The sequence below is a fragment of the Protopterus annectens genome, chromosome 3.part0 (genome assembly GCF_019279795.1).
Source record: "Protopterus annectens isolate FY-2018-M chromosome 3.part0, PAN1.0, whole genome shotgun sequence".
Taxonomy (NCBI): Eukaryota; Metazoa; Chordata; order Ceratodontiformes; family Protopteridae; genus Protopterus; species Protopterus annectens.
The window spans coordinates 1,959,254,406-1,959,273,137 of NC_056731.1; the positions used below are offsets into that span (position 1 = coordinate 1,959,254,406).

At 39.8% G+C, this 18,732-nt stretch overlaps 1 protein-coding gene across 1 annotated transcript in view; it reads left to right on the forward strand.

Annotated features, from left to right (window-relative positions):
* The window catches only part of CCDC13 (coiled-coil domain containing 13), a 977,767-nt gene that overhangs the window by 713,243 nt on the left and 245,792 nt on the right, over positions 1–18,732 (forward strand). The window lies entirely within an intron of this gene.

Genomic DNA, 18,732 nt, shown 5'->3' on the forward strand with positions numbered 1-18,732 from the left:
AACCGCAAAAGACCAGAAGCGTGAAATTCAAAATCTCGCACGTCAGAGATGTTGAATTAGTGGTTCTGGTTTTGCGTTGTGTTCATGGATTCAGGTAAGTGTTTTTGTTTAAGTGTTTTGGACAGGGGCTGTGGTGTGTGTTAATGTGTTTTGTTACAGTGATGTGTGTGTGCGAGGGGAATGTTGCCTGTGTGGTGGTATTTTGTGTGTGTGTGTGTGTGTGTGTGTGTGTGTGTGTGTATGTAGTGCGACCTTGGAGTTAGTATATTTAAGTAGGAGGGGTGTGGGGGGCACAGGGGGCTTGCTCTTCTGCATACAGTAATGGTAGGTGTGTGTGTTCGTTTAGTTGTGTGCGTGTATGTTGTATTGCTTTTTTGAAAGTGTCGGGAGGTATGTGTGTGTTTGTATGTGTTGTGTAGTGTGTGCTGTGTGCTTTCGCAGTTTTGGGTTTCATGGTTGTCTGGTTTCTGTTATATGGATTTTTGACTTCATGGTCTCGAGATACTAAAATTCGATATTTCAGTGTTTCGAGATTATGAAGTGAATCCATATATATATATATATATATATATATATATATATATATATATATATATAAATATATATATATATATATATATATATATAAATATATATATATATATATATATATATATATACACACACACATCAGTATTTCTTGGTAATATATCTATATATTGTTATACATATATATGTATCTCCACACATATCTATCTATATATGTAAATTTTTTTTTCATGTATATATTTGTGGATAACAATCATTCCTGATTGCACAGTGTGTCTTTTCTATTGTAAACTGCCTGTACTGCATGATATGTTGTAAAAAATATCCTAACATCTTAAAGCTAAGATGGCCTAGTGGTAAAGTGCTGTGACTATGGTGTATAGCATCCAGGCTCAAGACTGAACAGGGCTGGTTATTTTGTTGCTGCCCAGAAGAAGGGCTGTTGGGTACAGATGATTAAGGCACTTTTAAGCAGTTGTAAGTGGATTTGCATGGGTTTGCATGGTGCTAAGCAGCGCTAAATCATTAAACTGTGTAGGCTTCACTTACCAATGCTTACCAGTAAGCAAATATGCTTAGCAGAGCTAACTACTGGTTGTCATTCACATTTAAGTAATCTGTAAACCTGCTAAGCATAGCTCAGCCATGGTAACCATTGCTCACATTCCAGTCTCATAAAATAGCAGAGTAATGACATCATGTAATAAGTTTATTTAATTTCCTGTATATAACATGCTTTTATGTGCTCTCATTACAGTAGCAAAGGGTGTGACTAAACTGTACAGGATACTTGGGTATACATGGGTAGTATCAAATGTTTTCTTTTTATTATTTCTTTATACATGGGTAGTATCACATGTTGTATGCACTCACACTTGCACGTTACACCACCTACAGTACACTGGTTGATGAATATGATTCCCCACATATTGTATTATGAAATTAGTACTTTTGACACTGCTTTTCCATGTAATATTAGATTGCCTATTGTAGTACTCCAATCATGTACCTCTGCATGCAGAGTTGGGACTCTGAGTACTACACAATCTTGTTCTTGGTGTTTCAGCTGTATGTTTTTATGTATCTCCTATTGGATATTACTATGATATTATTATATTAACGGTAGAGTACTATGTTTTTGGCCATGTCATTGAGGACTGCTGTCATGTAGTAATGGCATACATTTCAGTTTCAGACTTCTATCCTTCAGGACATTCATCCTAATGCATAACATGTTTGCTGTCCACTTTCTGTCTGTCCTCTCTGCAAATGTGCAGAAATCAGGTATTGGTAAGGCCATACAACTATGTAGGTGCCAACATAGTTTTGTGCTGTGGGCCTGGACACTGCTGCTAGCTCCAACAAATGGGATGTCCTTCATGTGGGCCTTGGCCCTTTTACTTGCCTGTGTGAGGGGACATTACAGAGGTGGTGGGCTACAGATTCACAAACAGTAGGTGGGAATACTTCACAGGACAGGACATTTGGAGACAGCACAACAAAATGAGGGACATATCTCCAGAATTGTGAACAGATTCTATGTCATCATCAGTGCTGTTATAGACATAGTGGGTTGCTAGGTTGACAGGGTTTGTGTGGACATGCATATAGTGAGTGACTTCACATCTGACAGTGATATGTCTCTGACATACCTCTCACCTGGCATACCGTCCAGAGAGTGGCCACATGTTTGCCTGTTATGTTTTTTCTGTTCCCCAGACAGTTGTTGTTCTTGGAAAATCAGTCAGGGACTCTGTGGAATGCAGTCAGTAAATACTAAAATCCATTGGTCTTACTGATATTCCTCATAAAGGATATGTTACAACAAACCCAGTAACATCAACAACTGTCTAAATTTCTGACATCAATATGTCCAGTCTATGTCTGTGTTTGTACCTCTGTCCCCAAATGATGCCAGGCTTTGTCCAGATGTCATGCACTATGAGGCTCAGACGCATTTAGTATCATTATTTCTTGCCTTCATTCCTCCTACCATCTCAGTGATGTAGTAGACCCACAGACATGTTACAGGGAAGAGGCCATAGATATCAGTCCTGACCCTGTACATTCTGAGGTGAACTGTACATTTGAGACGTCTGTGTACATCTGGCCATTGATGACAGACTGTCAGGACTGTGTGCACATGTTTTGTGTATATGTTATTTGGGCTGTGTATGGAGGGGGGTAGATGCAAGTGTTATGACTCCTTTTTTATCTGACTGTGCATGCTGCTCCAGTGTCTGCTGGTCTGTTGGCTGTATGCCTTTGTAGGGGCAGACTGAGACATTTCCTGTACCATGGTCAGGATTCAAACTACACTGAGAATTGGGCCACTGTATGTAGGGGTAGTGTGTGACTGGAATTTCTTCACACAGTCCGTATACTCTACTGTTCACCTGACCTACTGGTATGTGACTGTGACTGTGGTGGAATTGGTTGTGGGTATGCACTTTCACACTGGTGTCTGATTTGTGGTGCTGTAACACCTCTGTAGTGCCTGACATCCTAAAAGGGGTTGACAACACATTCTTTGACATTGAGCTTAAGGCCATGGCTCTGACACCAGTCATTGGTCTCAGTGAGATCATTCCATAGGATGTCAGCATCACTTGGGTAGTTAATAGCTCCCAACTTGCAGTCATCTGCAAACATTGTCAGCCAGAGTCCCTTCATGTTGGCATGGACTTTAGAGAAGTAGATACCAAACAGGAGAGGACCTAGGACCGAACCCTGTGGAATTCCACTCGTGACTGGTGGCAGTCTGACTTGGGGTCAGCTACTTTCACACTGTGGGTTCTATCTGTGAGACAGTTTGCAACCCACCTACTGTTATAGGGGTTGATGTGTAGCTTAGTGAGCTTATCCATGATCTCTGAGTGGGGAATGTTATCAAAGGGCTTGGCCAGATTGAGGTAGGCTTTATGAACCACCTTGCCTTCATCCACAACTCTGGTGACTGACACAAAGAACTCAACCAGGTTGATTGAACAGGCATGAGCTACCCTTCACAAAAGCAAACTATGTGGGATCCTGAGTCTGGAGGTTCCAATATCCCTGTTTCTTAGGTCCATGACAATGCATTCCACAGCTTTGCCTGACAGCCTTGTCAGGCTAATGGGGTGATAGTTCCCAGGGTCTGCAGCCACTCCTCCTTTGTGGAGAGGGATAAATGTAGCAGTGCACCAGTCAGTAGTGACACAGCCTGAGGTGAGGCTGTGGCTGAACAGGGCACACAGGTGAGCTGCCAATTCACTCTGTAGTTCATGCAGAAGACAACCAGCGATATTGCCAGGTCCAATAGAAGCTGTATTCTTGACCTTGGACAGTGGTATTTTAACCCAAGCAGCTTTACTACTGGGTGCCTGGCAGTGTACTGATATTGTGATTGGTCCTTTGGGGATGGGGAGAGGGGTTAAGTTGCCACCAAATCTGTGTGCCAGTATATTGGCAATATCTGTTGGCTCAGTATAGGAGATACCATTGTGCAGTAGCTCAGACCACATGTTGGTATTGCCGTGGAGATTCTTTACATAACTATAGGAGGCCTTGTGGTTGTCTTTACTGTGTGCTGAAATTCTGTATTCACAGCTACCTTTAGAGTATTTGACGAGGAAACTCATCTTTTTGTTGAGGCTGATAAGGGAGTTTTTCATGTCTTGGAATTTCATCTATATCAGTTTTCTCCTTCTGTTGTAGATTTTCTTTGGGCAGGGGTCCACCATATTGGCTTCCTTTTTCTGGAGGGGAGTGTCTTGTTTCTATTGGGTATGGAGGAATCCATGCCTTTGTGTACATGTTCGTACTGCATTGGTGTGCGATTTTAAGGTCATGCAACTAATCTCCATTTGCATGGGTGCCATGAAGTTAGCCACCTCTGTTTTTTGGAGGCCAAAGTTAGCTTTGGAAAGGTTTTTCATGGTGGTTACTTTTGCAGAGGGGTGGGAGGGATGTCGATTTCTAAGGTGATGACATTGTGGTCAGAACTAATATGACAGAGTTGACTACTGGTGTACAGCAACAGTTGCCCATGTTAGTACTGACTAGGTCAATGATGTTGCTACCTATAGTGGGTGTAGAAGCGAGCTGGTCCAGGCCATTGGAATGAATGCATTCCAGGCAACATTGGGCAAGTGCATTGATACATGAGTAGCTTTCACAATTAATGGAGAAGTAGTTGAGGTCAACCAGTATGAGAGTGTTAGGTTGGACAGTAATATTCTCCAGGGTGCTTAGGAACATAGGGTTTGACTCTTGAGACATGGTTGGGGACCTATAGCATGCTACAACTAGAATTGCTGTCTCACCCTATGTTAGCTACACCTGCAGTATCTGTGATGCATTATGTTGGGCTACCAGTCTGGATGTGTGTGCATCCTTTGTGAATAAGGAGTGCGTTGAGTGAGTGCCTTTTGAGATTTAGACTTTTAGTGTTGAGCAGCATGACCCTCAGATTGCATTTGTTTGTAGCTGTTAGATCTTTAGGTATATTTATGTATGTGTATATATATATATATATATATATATATATATATATATATATATATATATATGTGTGTGTGTGGATGTATTTATATACTTTTCTATATATATGTGTATGTATATATGTATATATTTTACATGTATATCTCTATAGATATATTTTGTCTAGATTTGTCCACATTTATGCATCACCATACATAAATACATGTATATATAAAAAAACCTGACTGATTCTACAGAATTTTTTTCCTACTGTTGAATGACTCTACTGACTGATATGTTTGGAAAAGCATCAGCTTTTTGTAGAGCTCACATGGTATAGTGGCACATGGCTCTGAGTAGGGTGTACAGGACCCTGGGTTCAAGACTTGGTAGGACTGATAACTTTGTTGCAAGGCAGAACAGTTGCTGCTGGAGACAGAGGGATAAGGGCAATATTTCAGGACTGATAACTTTGTTGCAAGGCAGAACAGTTGTTGCTGGAGACAGAGGAATAAGAGTAATATTTCAAAGAAGTCTCTATTTTGGGCCCATTTTGACATCCTTTGGACAGATTTGTTACAGTAAAAGGTTTGGGGTATGAATCTGATGTACAACTCCAGTACATATATATGTAAACATATATATATATATATATATATATATATATATATATATATATATATATATATATATATATGTGTGTGTATATACGTATATATATCGATATGTCTATATATATATATATATATATATATATATATATGTATATATATATATATATATATATATATATATATATATATCTTTTTATGTACATATATATAGATATATATATATGTGTGTGTGTGTGTGTGTGTGTATGCATTGATTTACTTTTCTATCTGTACATGTATTTCTAAACGTATATAGTTTATATGTATATTTCTACATATATTATGTATTTATTTGTCCATATGTATATGCATCTCCATACACATATACATTTGTGTATATATATATATATATATATATATACATACACAAAACTTGACTAATTCTACAGAATCTTTTCCCTACTGTTGTATGACTCTACTGAATGATATGTTTGAAACACATCACGCATGTCTACAGCTCAAATGGCTCAGTGATAGATTGCTGTGGCTATGGTATGCAGGGTCCTGGGTTCTAAACTTGCAAGGGCTGATTATTTGTTGCTAGGCAGAACAAGTGATATTGGATACAGAGGGATTAAGGCACTTTTAAGCAGTTGTAAGTGGGTTTGCATGGTGGTAAGCAATGCTAACTTACGGTTAACTATGCTTACACACAGTTAGCCCTAAAAGTGCTTAATGTGAGTTAGCTTCACTTAGCACTGCGCAAACATGCTTACTCAAGCTTACTACTGCTTACACCCACTTACCCCCTGCTACTTTCTTTAAAAGAAAAGAAAAAAGGGGTGATAAGAAAGTGGTGAAAAGGGAGCACGAGGAGGAAAAAACAATATGAAAGATAGCTATGGATGTGCAGAATGGGTGTAGGGAAGGTCCATAGCTGTCTATTTCTTCTACAGCAACAGCTGTGCATATATACAGAATTTGGAGGTAAATTTGGACACTCAAACCCCTGAGAGAGGGATGAGGAAAACAATAATGTGTTTTGAAACCAATTAGACTAGATTACATGTATTGAGTGGACACATGCGAAATTGACAGCTATGTATTGGACAACATTTTTTTGTGGGAACAGATTGCCCTTTTTTTTAAGGTGAGAGTGGGATGTTGGGGAAGAATAGTAGGTATATTTGGGGAGGTAGGTTGGGTAGGAAGACAGACAAGACCGCAGACAGGGGTGGTATATGACACATGTGGGGGGTAAACACCTTGGATGGGAAGGAGTGGTTGGTAATCGGATGCCCACAAACCCCCAAATGGATACAGTGGGACTGAGGTCCCCACCCATGGGCAGTCACCACTGCACCTTCATGTCCCCGAAGGTGGCTGTGCTGGGGGCTGAGCAGGAGGGGCAGGCTGACCCTCTAGATGCGCCATGTGGCCCTCAAGCTGGCATAGCAGATCTCCAAATTCCTTCCAGAGCTCGTTACGTACCAACCTCTGACTTGGCTTCGGGTCACAGCATCCTGTCCCCGCCCATGCCTGGAGGGGACAAGCCCCATACCCTGAGGTGGTTCCACCCAAAAGTGGTGCAGGACCAGTGGATGAGGAGGTCCTGGGGTGGGTCCCAGATGTGCTGGGGCCCAGTGCCACAGCCAGATGTGGCGGGAGACGCGGATCTGCTGGGATCGGCCTTCCCAGACCTGCTTTGGTGTTGCAGTTGTAGAAAATATGTTGGTTAGTCATGAAAAACACATTCCAGGATTAGTTATAACAGCATGCATGAGTATTCCCATTAACCCAGAACAACAGAGTTGGAACAGTCATAGCAAACAGAACACATGCATATATGGAACCACAGTGGACATTATAACAGCATGCAGGTTATATTGACAGCAACAGGCCACCAATGATAGTATTTGAACAGGGAACACTAACAGAAAAACATTCTAATATTTGTAGAACAATAGGACACATGTCCTGACAATAGGTTTGGTGGAAAACATACCCATTGATTTATGTGTTTAGATTATTGGTGCAGATAAGATGGGGGAGAGAGAGAGATGTCAATTAACAACTGTATATGCTTGAAGTACTAATATTGCTCTAATCATTACTCTACAGGTATTACCTCACTTTACATCGACCTATGGCATTGGGTTGAGCAGTGGAATGTTTGTACACAGTGTATAATTACAGGCTTCTTACAGCTCATTTATACCTTTTTTTACCTGGCAGACCTGTGGAGGAAATATCTGTTAACACTACCTGACTGTTTCTATACATATTCACATAGTCAAGGTTACATATGTGCAGTCATAACTGTGTGTGTGTGTGTGTGTGTGTGTGTGTGTGTGTGTGTGTGTGTGTGTGTGCACGTGCACGCTACTGCCATAATCCACCTTGATTTCTATCGGTCACCCTGGGTGTTGGCTACAGTGACTGGCTGTGACAATGTGACCCTTGAGGGCATTTCTTGGAGGGGAATACTTGGTGTACATACTTCTCTTGCTGTCAATTGCAGCCTTGGGTTTGGACACTGGTTGTTGTACACAGTGTATAATTACAGACTTCATACAGCTTATTTATACCTTTTCTTACCTGGCAGACTTGTGGAGGAAATTTCTGTTAACAGTACCTGACTGTTTCTACACATATTCACATATTCTTGGATGAGATTATGCATACAGCTTAATAGCACTCCCCGGATTCAAACTTTGCCAGTTTGTGCAAAAAGAGAATACAAGTTTGTATTTCACCACAATGAGCTACTGAGGAACTGCTGTTTCTTTCCAGACTGTTTTCAGTATAATAGTTTGTTGTTTGGGCAATCTCCTTTGTAATTCAGATATTCTTGCATGGCAGATGCTTGTTATAATCTGTAGTCAGACCTTGACATATTACAGTATGGAAAACAATGGTTTTGTTGCACATCATTGTGTTGCGGCTGAAGTGATGGAGGTAGGTGACTTCTGCCCAGCATACAGCAAATTTACAGATAGTACAAGCTATTTCAAGGTATTCCCAGGTGAGACTTGGTTACCTATGGCATGTCACAGTCCTGTCCCATAATGGCACAGTTTGCATTTGAATTATGATAGAATAGCAAAGAGTCCCAGTGAAGGCGACATCACTGCAGCACATACTGTAGCAAATGCAAGCAATTTTATAAGTAAATAATGAATTCTGTGAAGACAGTAAACAACTGAAAAAAATCCCCTAAAAACAAATGTACAGTTCAACCATATGCAATTAAGAAAACAAAAGTAATCATTGTAAAATATTACAGAGAAATGTAACCCAATAACTACTTTAATATCGTGCACTAATATAAACCAGAAGCACATACTTGGGTGAATCAGTAAGTATTCCATTTAATTTGTGAAAAAATAACAGCACTTCCACTATGAGGGGATGAAACCGAATGTGCCGAGGATTGGAATCCCCAAACTTCATTCACCCAAAAAAAGGGCCCCCCAAAAGTTTTTAAGTATTTTTTAGGGGGCAAGCCCCTTATACCCCCATACTTAAATATACCAACTCTAGGTTCACATAAACTCAAAGAAGGGGGAATTATTCCAAAAATGTCATCACTGCCGGCAGAATTTACTGACAGTGATTTCCTGTGGAGGAACTCTGATAATCGGCGGGCTGAACTTTTGGCAACTGAAGCTCAAGAGTTTAATCTTTGTCCACCTGTAGATTACTCAATAACAACACAAAAAACTTTCCTCAGTAGAACACAAACATGTCTTCTAACAGTTGCCCATTCATTTCATTGACAGACAGCCCCCATACTCATTGCCTAAGTATCTGGTTTGACACTTCCAGAATTAAAAAAAAAACTAATTATTCCATTAATCTGCATTTTGCTTCACAGCAACATTAATCACAGCTTGTCTTCCAACTTGCTTCACCCAAATACACCTGCAAAGTTAGAATTATAACAAGCAACAGGGGGGAATAATCATTTAATCCACAGACAGTCCCCATACTCATTGCCTACCCACAGTGTCTGGTTTTATCCTGCCAGAATAAAAAAAATAAAAGGATGGTTACATTAATGTATTTTTCACATAAACAGTAGTCATAGCTTGTATTCCAGTTTGCCTTATCCAAATATGTTAGTCCTTCATAGTCAGAATTAAAACAACTAAACACCAGGGACGATTATTTCATCCACAAACTGACTCTTTACCCATGACCTACCTAAATTAAATTAGTCTAGCAATCTAGTATGACCCTGACAGGATTAAAAATAATAACGGTTTCATTATTTTTTTTTTGTTAAAGAGAAACAGTAGTCACAGCTCATCTACTAGCTTGCTTCATCCAAATATACATTAGTCTTGCAAAGCCAGAATTAAAACTGCAAACATTAGGTCAGTCATTTCATCCACAGACAGCCTCCATAGCCCATATTTTATGTACAGTATCTGGTATGACCCTGCCAGGATAAAAAAAAAATCATAATAATAATTGTTAAATTAATGTATTTTTGTTTTGCAGAAATGGTATTCACAGATTATATTCCAACTTGTTTTACCAAAATACACATTAGTCCTGCAAAGTTAGAATTACAACAACAAAACAGCAGAGACAATAATTTCATTCACAAACAGCCCCCATTCACACTGTCTGTCCACACTATCTCATCTGACCCTGCCAGAGAAAAAATAAATAAATTAATGATTGTGCTAATGAATTTCTTTCACATAAACAGTAGTCACACTTTGTATTCCATCTTACTTCAAAGAAATACACCTTAGTCTGCAAAGCTAGAATTACAACAACAAAACAGCAGAGACAATAATTTCATTCACAAACAGCCCCTATAACCATGACATAAAAAACACATTAATGTATTTTTATTTTACAGAACAGAAATCAAAGCATGTATTCCTGCTTACTTCTCCCAAATATGTATTAAGTTTGCAAAACCAGAATTGCAATAGCAAATAGATAGGGCCAGTCATTTCATCAACAACAGTCCCCATACCAATTGCCTACTCACACCGTCTGGTTTGGCTCTGGTAGGATAAAATATTTATTTATTTATTTATTTATTTATTGACCCTGCCAGGATAAACAAAATATTACATTAATGTATTTTTTGTTTCATAGAAACAGTAATCACAATTTGTATTCCAGCCTGCTTCACCTAATTACATATTAGACCTGCAAAGTAAGAATTAAAACAGCAAACAGCACAGGGACAGTTATTTCTTTAAAAAAAACATAAAAAAGGTTCCCATAGCCATTGTCAACCTACAGTTTGATCCTCCCAGAATAAACAACAAAAAATAGGGTTGCATTCATGTATTGTTTTCTCGTACTAACTGGCAATAACCTGTATTCCAGTTTGCTTTACCAAAATGCACATTAGTACTGCAACATAATAACTACAACAGGGTCAATTATTTCTTCTGCAGATAGCCTCCATAGCCATTGCTATCCACAGTATCTGGATTTACCCTGCTAGGTTAAAACAAAAAATAAATAGTAGTTACACTATGCATTTTGTCACATAAAAAGTAATAACAACTTGAATTCCATCTTACTTCAGGTACACATTAGTCTGTAAAGACAGAATTACAATAGAAAATAGTAGGGCCAAATTTAATCTACAAACATCCCTTATACCCACTGCCTACATAAATCATCTGTCAGGATAAATATAAGTAATAATAGTAATGGTTGCATTATTGCAGTTTTGCTGCTCAAAATCAGTAGTTGCAGCTTCATCCAGCTGCACATTATCCCTGCAGCTCCAACATTATAACATCAAACAACACAGCAGGAGCAATCATTTAATCTTCAAATGGCCTTAGACCCTTTCCTACCCATAGTACCTGGTTTGACCCTGCCAGGAATAAAAAAAAAAATACTTAGCTGCTACAATCCAGAGGAATTTCAGGAACAACTTTTTCTGTGCAAGATGAAAAAAATGTGCCTTCACTATGTATGTGCTCCACTTTGCCATAAAAATAACTGCATCCAGGAACTGGTAGCAGAAAACCAGCTCCTAAGTCTTTATAATGTTGCTTTATTTGGGTTGGAAGGTTGATCGATCAGTTCAGCTGCACATTTAATAAGGAGGGAGTGTTTCTAGGACAAACAGCTGTGGAAAAAATAAATAAATGCATTGCATTCATTTGGCAAGAGGTGTGACCAATTTTATAAATAACCGCGAGATGAGCGCTACCACATTTGAAAGTATGGCAAGCAGAAAACTTATGGAACATGGAACTTCACTCTGCTGTAACATGTTTACATAATGTGAGTGAAGGAATAATACATGCTAATATTGCAGAAAACTGTGCCATAGTCTGTAGTTGTCCGTCAAGTGCCTTATGCTGTTTTTTTTCTTATCTTTATCTGTTATTCAGACAAGTTCCTGTCAGTTTCCCTCTCTGATACTTTCTCGGTCACAGTGGGAGTCACAGTTAGAACAGGCACTCATAATCTTAGGATTATCGGGTCACCTGACTGGATCCTGTAATTGCATGTTCTATCATGACTTGTGACACAAAACAGAAAAATAAATACATGAACAAAAATCAAACCTCTGTGGGTTGAAATTGGAAACTATACCAGCAAATAATGTATGTTCTCAACTATGTAGCACTTTTGCTATATATTTTCCTATTTCAACTGAAACAGTTAAAAGCTTCTTTTTTCCTTTCGTTATCTTTTTGACAGACTGTATGGCAGCTTATAAAAAAAAAGGGGGGGGGGCACATGAAACCAAGGACTAAATCTGCCACTGCACAATACTCTAAAATTTTATGGCAAGCAGCATTTCTCTGCCTTCTTAAGGATGTGCACATTACTACTGTAACTGACATTAATATGTGCACTTGCATGTATCTCGTATTAATAGAAAATACTGGCAACAATGTCGCCCACAGTATCACAACTTGTCCCCATGCATATCTGTTAAGCCTGTCAAAAATATGCGTTGGCCTTTGGTGGTACATACATCAGGCATATACCTATACACATCCACCCTCCACCCCTCAAATGTAGCACAGTAGGGTTGTATCACTGATGGTACCAAAAGTAACCCCGACTGTTGGTAGCAGGGGAACCTTCTTTATCAATGTAAACCTATTGGCTTGTATGCCTGCTATATGCATTCGCGTTTCTGTGCTTATACCTGTCATGTGGCATGCAGCTGTGGCCGCTCGTTTGATTAGTGTATGTTCTACATACATTAACCCTTTGTTTGTTCTGTTGTTCTACCAATCCAAGCTGTATACACCCTGTAGCTCTGTGTCATATGTTTACAGCTGGTTGTAGTTCTGAAAGATGAGGTCTATGGCAGAAGCTGGTCAATTTTAATCCTGCCAAAAATGATGTCCTACTACCAGCACTTAGGACACCTGAACAGCACCTGCTGGAAAGAGGGTGTACTAACCAGCCTTTATGTGACCAGTTGTGGTAAACCGTAATCTGTGACATAAATGCTGGATGAGGACTCAGTCACACATTACAGTAGTGCTGTAAGTGTGTTGCTTATGTGTAATGCTTTGCTAAGACAAAATCACATTCCATAGCAGTACAGAAGTTGGTCACAGAGGACACCTGGGAGTAATAGGCTGATAGAGTCAGAGGAGTTTTTGGTGTCCCTGTAGTCAGACATGAGTTCTTGAAGGAGTAGAGACTGCCATAAGGATGGGACCACCCCCACTAGTCTCAGTGAATGATGCCTCAGATTAGTAACTCCTACACCGGTTTACACTTCTCATAGACATTGTAAACTAATCAAAGCAACTGTCTATGTACTGGTTTAGGTACCTCAGATATCCAGCCACATCAGGATGGTAGAAAAGATAGACTATGTTTGTATGGCAGTCTTGTATGGGCACCCTTAATATACGTACCACAGTGGTGCAGTTTTAGCACACGTACCAGTGATTAGTCTGTTGTATGTTTCACTGTATATTCCAAGGACAGAGCAGAGCTTCAGTGATACCTATGGAGACTGGGGCATAACAGTAGGCTGATATCAGTACCAGTATTGGTGCTGGTGATCATGATGAGACAGAAATACCTAAGTTTCAGTTGATGACACAGAGGCAGTATCTTTCTCTCTCCTGGATATGTATCCTCCCTCAGTGTAGGTCGTATATGTGTCCTCACCCACAGAAGTACATGAAGCTGTACTGCATGAGTACTTACTATCTACAGTGGGCGAGAAATCCTCCATAGCTTCTACAGCAAATATGCTCCCACTGCACCTGCAGCAGTCGATTCCGAATTGAGTATAACTGCCAAGTTGCAGCTTTGCTGGAGTGCTCAATGTCAGCACATGTAACAGGTTGCCCCTGACATGAAGGCAGCAGTTAAAATCAGTCAGCAAATGTGCTGTAGTATTGTACAGGTACAATCCACTGCAACACAGTCAAGAATCTGGCTTATTGTTCTGTTTTGTGGCTCCTTGTAGACATAGAAGCCAGAGTTAAAGTAATAATTGGTCTCATAAGGTTTCTGGTGGCATACTTCAATATCTCCCTTCATATGTAGGATCTGTGCACTCATCGCGACTGTTGTCCAAGGTCTAGGAAGTCAGGTGGTTGGGACCATGTGAGGAGGGCCGTCACTGGGTATGCAAGCCTCATCTGCATCTGAACTTGTACCATGCTCCACTATTCCTTGTCATGAGAAGCCATGACTTTTACTCTCCTTTGATTATGGCACAGAACACCCATCTCCACATCAGGTCATGGTCATGTAATTGGGCACACCATCCCATCATAGAATAACATCATATGAAAAGGAATACCCACCACCTTGAGACTCGCATCTCAGACTCATGATATAAAACCTCCTTTTGTTGTGTGTAGGCAGCCATGTGTCATTGTGTCCCCAGCCACCTGTTCACATGAATGAGACCTACTCCTCCCCTGCCTGTGGCAGATATAGACCTACCTGATGCATAGTGGGGCTTGACCATGCAATAATCAGCATAGTTTGATATATAAAGTACATGCATCATCTTTGACCTGTGCAACACCATACTAAACCTATATACTCATCAGGGCCCATACATCTGAGCTGTACATCACCATTTATTTATTTATTTTATTTATTTATTCATTGTCATTTGTTAACCAGGTTAGTCCAGCTGAGCCAGGGGCCCATTTTCAGTGGAGACCAGAGGAGAAAAGCTCCAGATACAAGTAACAATATCACAAAAATAGTTATATTTACTAGGAGAGTGTGTAAAGTTGTTATACATTGAAAAATAAGAACCACTTTTTTATACAGTTGTGTTCAAGATTGTAGAAAGCAAGTACATAACAGCAAATAAATGCAAAATGCCAAAATATATACAGGTAATAGTAAATAAACTATATGTGAATCAGTATTTGTGCTGCTATGTAGTGGACCCATCACTGTCTTGTGATGGGTAGTTGTGCAGCTGATGGTCATTGTTGTTATTCCACCGCACTCTCTCTGGACAGTGGTGGTGATGTGCCTTCCCCGCTATTCCAGGGTGTGTATTGTCCAACCATACTGGTAACATGGGACTGTACTGCCTGCCTTTTCACATGATTATGAAGCATGTAGCATGTTAACAATATCCTGCAGGCTCCAGCTAGATAATATTGGAGTGCCCCCTCCCAGGTATGTTGAGGTTGTGAAAGTGGGCTTTGAAAAGGCTGAACACATACTGTATGATGCAGATTTGTGTATGGCTGATGTTATATTGGAATTCATCCCTACTCTGTGGGTACCATACTTGTGTCATAAGCCATGGCTGTGTATCCAACATAATTTGAAACAGAATATGAATGTGTGAGCTGAGTTACCACCTCTGGACATACTAGACATTAGCCATATTGTTTCACATTACCACAGTGCCTGCACTTACCAACCCAGTGGCACTCTTGAGCTTCTTTTTGCAGGTTGTGGCAGCATAGCTGAGATGTCTGCCCGATAGTGAATTAGACAAACTGCCTGGGTGCAATGTAAACATGCTCGTTATGATCCCATGCACATCAGACACTACCAGTCAGTTCAAAATGTGGTAGTCCTTCCTGTTTACAGACTTGTGTGATTGTGCACTAGTTGGGGCCTTTATTTATGCAACTGTGCAATCCATGGCACCCAGATCCTCAGGGAGGTCGGCAATGCAATAGAAAGCATGCATGGCATTATCTGTAGCCTCTATTGTGCTAGGAAGCTATATATGATCCTCCACATGGAGAAGCATTGCATCAAAGAACTTGTTGAGTATTCTAGAGATGGAGGCCAATGAAATACCCAACATGGCCCCATATGCTCACTGAATGTTCCATGTACCAGTATAGAAATAACATTACATACTTTGGTCTCCATAGGTGTGGAAAGGCCACATATTCCTGTTGATTTTGTATGTGGGTGGCATTGTCAGCCAAGACCTGCACCATCTCCCAGTTGACTGTAGAACAGTCAGTGATCTCTTGATCAGTGAAATTGTGATAAGTCAACAGCTGACAGTAATGTTTACATTTACATCACTTGATACCACACACATACCATCAGGAATCTGTGCCACTAATTTTATTTAACATTTGTTTACCGGGAAAATCCAACTGAGACTGAGTCCATTTTCAGTGGAGGCTCAGGGAGAAATGCTCCAGACGCATGTCTTTAGAATGTGGGAGGAAACCGAATCACCCAGAGGAAACCCACACGAATGCAGGGAGGACATGCACACTCTGCACAGGAGGCACCCCAGTCGAGAATCGAACTGAAGAACCTCTTGCTGTGAGATGACAACACTAAACACTGCACAGCCATAGCATGATGCTGTGTGATAGCTACTGTGACATTTAGCATTTTTGTTACATGCAGATTTGAAATTAATGGTACACTTTGCTTTTTTGTAGAACAGCCTGTTGAGTTTCATAATTTCTTCTGTAGACTACGAATAGTAACTGTGTTTGTGTGGCATGCATTTCAATGTCACTGTAATCTCATTTTACTACCCCATTTCATTTACATATCATTTAGTTATTTTCATAAATGTTCTGTTGCATATTTGAGCTCAGTGTGGTGGAGAGCAACATGGTATTATGAACTGCTAATAATTGGTTCATTGCTGATTCCAGCACAAGTGCTTGCTGCTTACTACACAACTTATCTGTGAATTGAGGCCTGTGTGTGTGTGTGTGTGTGTGTGTGTGTGTGTGTGTGTAGTTTTATGTGTATACATGTATGCTTGTGTGTGGGGAGGGGGTATGTTCCTGCAGATTATTACAAACTGATAGGACTTCAGTGTGTGTACTTGCATGTGTGTGTGAGTGTGTGTGTGTGTGTGTGTGTGTGTGTGTGTGTGTGTGTGTGTGTGTGTGTGTGTGTGTGTATTGTTTGTGTGTGCGTGCGTGCTTGCTTGCTTGAGTGTGTGCGTGCATGCGTGATATGTGTGTGCAATGAAAGCTTGAATATTGAAAATAATGGGTTATACTCTGCCATAAGAGTAAGGCTCTCTAAATGATGCATTAGCGACAGTGCTCATTTGAGAGAGAATTAAACCAGGCAGTATAAATTTGAATCATTTAGCCTGACACTTAATGGGAAAATAGATCACAACAATAGATGTATGGTGGAAAATTAGTTAAATCCAGAGAAAGAAAACCCAAAAATTATAATGTATAATTTATCAGTCAGTTTTAACATGAAACCTGTGTGAGATAGATGTCTTGGTTAAAAATGCAATATTAGCAATAATGTCCAGGTCATAGTGTTGAGTTATAGAAAAAACAGATGTCTCAAAGAATAAGATGCTACATTGTAATAGAAGGTTGCCTCCAAATTAGCGATGTGGTAGGGTTTTGTCAAAGCAGCATTAAAGGAGTCATACAATGCGTAGTTATTATGTCCCACATGATTGTGTTTTATCAAAGAGGGAGGAACAAAAGAAGGATCACAGATTAAACTTAACTTTCCTGGAATCAGACAATGTATCATTGACATGTGACCCTAAGTCCTAGATGAGCCCACCAAAAGACCCATGACACCAAGTTCTGGAGTTGCAGTGAATATGAATGTAAGGGGGAATAAATAGACTCACTGAAAGGGAAATAATACTAGCAAGATTAATTAGAGAAAGATTAGGTATAGTATGTTTACAAAAATTAAAGCCAAGTAAACGATAAATGAGGAAAAGGAACAAAAACACAGGCATGGTTGACAGGGATGGTGGCTACAAACAGAGAAATAGGGGAGCTATCTATGAAGATTTATACGAATGCAGGAAGGTAAACTGATAGTACTTTAATGAATGGAGAGGACCACTGCTTAATACTGAAGAGAAGGAAAGAATGCATTATGGGGTTGGATTAGGGGAAGTGAATGCGGACACCATGCACATGAAAGTAGGGAATGTGGGGGGAAGTGAGTGGTTTTCCTATAAATTATTATCATCTGGTAAGACTGCAGTTAGATCTGAATTTAGTGATGTTGTTTAATGATATATTAACAGAAGGGCCACTACTCTGATGGGAGGAGTAAAAATGGTGGTTCTCTATTAAATTCAAAGGTCAAAGGGAGAGTCCATCTAACTGGAGGACAATAAATCTGTGTAACACTGATACTAAACTTTTTGACAGAGTATTAATGGCTAGGTAGAATAAGATCCTCCATGAACTAATTGAAATTTCTCAAACTGGTTTTGCTAGGAGGAGCTTCAGCTAATCACTGGAGATTAATGATGAGTTTTCTGGGGTTGGTTAAAAAACAAAAAGACAGGAATGCAGGACTGTCCTTATGGACATATAAAAATGTCTGATTCAGTGATTTAGCATTTTGTGCTACAAATAATCAGGCAAACAATAGAAGAAGGATCCTTTCTAAGAAGCAATTGGATATTCACCCAGGAGTTGTAATTAGGGAGATTGTAAGAAAGGTTAAAACTAGGGAGGAGAACAAGATAAGGATGTTTCTATCCCTCGGTCTGTTGTTGTTAGTTAGTGAAGAGATAGCTCAGAGGATACAAGAATTAATAGAACTTTTGGTGGGAGGGAGGTTAGGTGCAGAAAAAGTAGAATTAATGGGTTTGCTGATGGCTGCTAGCTGTTATTGGAGGATGTGGATTGGATGCTTACCAAACTCAAAGACATTTTCTGTTAGTCTGGAAAGGAATCAGGTTTGTTGTTCCACC